Source organism: Rhipicephalus sanguineus, chromosome 1 (genome assembly GCF_013339695.2).
Source record: "Rhipicephalus sanguineus isolate Rsan-2018 chromosome 1, BIME_Rsan_1.4, whole genome shotgun sequence".
In the NCBI taxonomy this organism is placed as follows: domain Eukaryota; kingdom Metazoa; phylum Arthropoda; class Arachnida; order Ixodida; family Ixodidae; genus Rhipicephalus; species Rhipicephalus sanguineus.
This window is the reverse complement of record NC_051176.1, coordinates 167,756,365-167,760,730: the sequence shown is the minus strand read 5'-3', so window position 1 is coordinate 167,760,730 and position 4,366 is coordinate 167,756,365. Positions and strand designations below refer to the sequence as shown.

General features: G+C 47.0%; 1 pseudogene; it reads right to left on the bottom strand.

The window, feature by feature from the left end:
- Nucleotides 1–227: 227 nt before the first annotated feature.
- Nucleotides 228–1,185, bottom strand: LOC119380129 (piggyBac transposable element-derived protein 4-like; annotated as a pseudogene).
- Between the last annotated feature and the right edge of the window lie 3,181 nt (nucleotides 1,186–4,366).

Sequence of the window (4,366 nt, the reverse complement as noted above, 5' to 3'; positions counted from 1 at the left end):
CAGCATGCACGTTTAACCCTTTGTTGGACACAACGAGGGAACAAAAGTTATCATGTTTAAAACATTTTTAGTGAGCTATTTATCACTTCTTGATCCCAAGAAAACAAATCTGAAAGTCGAGAAGTGTTTTATTGCAAAGAAAAAAGTGGGACCTATATGTCCCACTGTCCACTTAGGTCACTTCGATAAAGTGGGACTCATATGTCCCGCTGTCCACTTGAGGTAGTTCACACTTTCTTGTGAAATGGTGCGAAGCAAGTTGCACACAGCGGAACATTGCACACTTTGCACATATACCTCGTGCGGACTTCTCTTTTGCTGGTTGAGCACCAGCGGCACCGCCGTCGCGTGCCTGTGAAGCTTGGGTGGTGAGTGTTTCCAGAGAACCGACTCTCATCCGGAACACCAGTCATCGCGCGACCGTTGCTCTTGCCTCGCTTATTCTTGAAGGCAGTGATGGTCCTCCGAGGCTTGCGGAAGCTCCTTTGTGCGATGAGTTGTCTGCCAAGCTTGAGGCGGAAGTGAAGGTATCCAACATTCTCGATGGAGTTGGCTTGTATAAATGCGTTGACAATCGCCGCATCAAGAATGAAGTAGAAAATTCTACTCCACCATCGCTTAGACCGCCGGTCTGCAGGGTAGGCATTCCTCTTTTGATCGAACTTGTCGACGCCACCCATCCATGCATTTATATCTTTGACCACCTGAGGGCACTCCACTGATATTTTTTGCCATTCGGCAGCGTCCTTTGAACATCGACGCGACATTCTGGTTCGTGGTAATTGGACATCAGGTGGACATTCTTTGTGTCCCTCCACTGGTAGGCAATGACGTCCCGCTTTCTTCGCCACAAGTATGAACCCCTGTCCATCTTGTTGTCAGTTTTCACCTCAGGCGGAAGGTCTTTCTTGTTTGTACGGAAAGTTCCGCAGGGCAAAAATGCCTATGTCCCGCAATTCTTGCAAAAGTTTTTGTTGATGAAAAAAAATTATCGAAAAACAACTGAGAACCAGTGGGCACGACACCATCTGCTAGTGAGAGAACAATATGCTCACCTAATGTGCGGTCAAGTGGTTTTTGAGCGTTTTTCCCCTCGTAGAGTTGAAACTGGAGCAGGTAGCCCGTTTCGGAGTCTGCGAGGGACCATACCTTGTAGCCCCTCTTTATCTTGGGCTTCATAGGCATGTATTACTTCAAGCTTGAGCGTCCTTTGAACAAAATCATGCTTTCATCAACTGCAACATGTGTCGATGGGCTGTACTCCGTCTGAAACTTTTGTTCATCATGTTGATCAAAGGACGCACTTTATATGCGCGATCAAAATCTTTGTCACCATAGCCTGGCATTTTGTCGTTGTCGTTCAGATGAAGACAATTGCATATCATCTGAAACCGCTTGTATGTCATCACTTTGGCAATTTCATTCACGTAGAAAAAGCTATCGGAAGACCAGTACATTTGAAGTTGATGCATGCGGTTGACGCTCATAAGGATCAGCATCCCAATGTAAGCTTCAAGCTCATCGCGTGTCAGCGGCACCCTCCCTTTCGCTGTGTCTGTTCAGCATAGAGATTTGTCTGTTCTAGAATATGGTCCAACACCTCATTATCGAAATACAAGGAGAACGCGTCAAGGGCAGTGATTGTCGGACTGAGTCTTGGGAGATCGTGAAGCTGTGATTCGTAGGCGTAGGCATACAAACAGTCGACGTATCCCACTGAGGTCCTTCTGAATCATTTTCAGTGTCGGCTTTCGAAACAGCACTTTTCCTTTTTTTCTTTCTTTTGCCTGCATATGGTGGACGCCGTCTTTCTTCAGCATGCTCGACGAAGCGGGGGGAGCGTTTTCAACATCACTCTCGTTCTCGCTGGACTCATCGGTGGTAGATCCCAAACTTCATCTTCACTGCTTTCGAACTCTTCATCATCACTGTTGTTAGAGTTCTCTGGCAAGCTCCAGAATAATTCAAGTGCTTCTTCAGCAGTGAGACGTTTCTTGTATCTTAATAAAAAAGAAAAGAAGCAATCAGTATGGACCGAGCTGCCCCCACGCTATTGCTGCGCAACGCTAAGCCTAACGTGGAACAGGTGATTCCCACTACTATTCGTAAACAGGTTCCGTTTATCTATGCACTGCTAAACATCACAAAATATACCTGCTAGTTGTTTGTAAGTGGTTACTGAAGTGCAAGAAAGACAAGATTTACTCACCAGACATTTTTTTCTTGCTTGAAAGAACCTCACAAAAACACCGAAAAACTGCAACGCGCAAGTGAAAAAACAAAAACTGCTTCTTGCCTTGTTGCGTGCTTCCACCTAGTGGAAACGCCACGAAATTGCATACAGAATGTTCTAGCATACTCAAATAGATGGCGCTAGTGGCTTGTATGTGATTGCATGAGCTCTCTCAAAGAGCTAGGGCGCCGAGAGCGTGGAATAATAAGTGGGACGTATATGTCCCGCTGTCCAACAAAAGGGTTAACCAAAGCGCGGCGTGGGCTAAAACATGGCGGATGCGCGAGTCGACGCGGCGTCGACCCTTTCAAAGAATGACCGCACTCTAAGCGGGGGCGCGCGCATCGAGGCACTCTAGTCTTGCGCCACTATCGGCGCGTCGTCTGCTGCCACGGCATAACGCTGCGGTCCGCCGCGCCGTTGCTCGCGGCAACAGCGCGGCAACTTTCTCATTCTACTAGTTAGGTAGATACTTAGGTGGATATGCATAAGGCCGTCTGTATGCATTGGCCCGCGTGCGTTGTTCATTGATTGGCTAAAAATCAATGTTCGGTCTATATTGCCACGCCCACTTCTTGGTTTATTTTGATTTATTCTGGTTTGACCAGCATGGACGGTTATAAACACTCGACACTGTCCGCGAAGCAGTGTTCGAGAAGCTTCGCGACTGTAATAGATCGTTTTGGTAAGATTGCGCGCTGCACGCGAATGTTCCAGCTTTGTCGAGAGATAACGCCGCCACCAGCGATATCGCTGGAAAGTTCGATAGCACCTGTATAAAAGCCGACGCGCTTGACCGCTTGTCAGTTGATCGACGGTCGACGCTCTGTTCGCCGCTATCAGTGTATTGCTGTAGTTTGACTTTCAGTTTCCCGGCGACAAGTTCGGCCAAATAAAGAGTTTCATCTCGGACGTGCCGACTGCTGCCTTCGTCGACGTCACGACCTTGTGACAATATTTGAGCTGTCTACATTGCGCTTAACTTCCAAGCATATGAGTTTCTAAGCGAATGAGGGTTTTCAGAGTAATTTTTATAACTACCACCACAATTTTAGCCGCTGCCGTCTTATCTAGACCAAGAACAACCCAACACGTTTGTAAAAGCCTTTATAGTACGTGTACAAAGAAGCGTACTTACTCGAGATACAAAAACGTTCTAGCAAAACAGTACTCATGTTTCTACAATTTACTGAAAAAAACTTTCTCGAAAACCATCACCGATGCTTTGCAATGTTTACAAGACACGTTTTCGCGACGGTTAAAGGGATACTGACCCAAAATCGGAAAATTTTACGAGAACTCGGTAAATGAAATCTCAGTGTGCGGTTACATCGAATAGATGTCGTCTCTGAGCAATTTTTTTCAGCGGATAGTTGTATTGTCGCTGTCTCATCTTTCTACGTCGCATCCTTCTACGGTGCCTTAAACAATTCGAACAGATCGGCCGTGATGTGAGCACCGAGCAGTTATTCGCGCGTACTCTGTCGCTAGAAGAGTCGTCAGTATTCAACTTCAGTTTTTCAACTTCACCGAGCAGATGTTCCATGCCCGCAGCACTTTACACTGTACGACAGCCGTTTGCGCTTCGTGCTGTAGCCGTTCACTACGCAGTTAAACTGCTCGTCAACTACAATTATCTTTTGCACAAGTAAGTCTCCGTTCCCGAAGCAAAGTGTGGGATTGGGCTAGTTGGTATTCCATTATTAAACTGCTCAGCGCAAAAAATGTGACACGGTACACATAGAAAAGACGAGGACCAGCGCTGGTCCTCGTCTTTTCTATGTGTACCGTGTCACATTTTTGCGCTGAGCAGCCCGTTCCCGAGCCGGCGAGTGTAAAATATTCCGCACATCTTGTTCAATACCTCGTCGTAAAATCTCTCGAAAATCCACTGGTTTGAAGGCATAGCGACAGCTGACAACTGATAACTCTCAGTCTCGGTAGCGTATATAGGTAATCGCCTGCCTTTCGTTTTGCTGTTCTATTTCTGGCGGCTCCTCCAAATTGGGCACTGGGCTTTCGCAGGACGCCGTGCGTTTTGGAGGGAATTTGTGCCTAAACCCCGAACATTTTGGCTTTGAAATGTGGGGTGGAAGTGATGGGAACAAGCGCGGCACGGCACCTAGCGCGAGT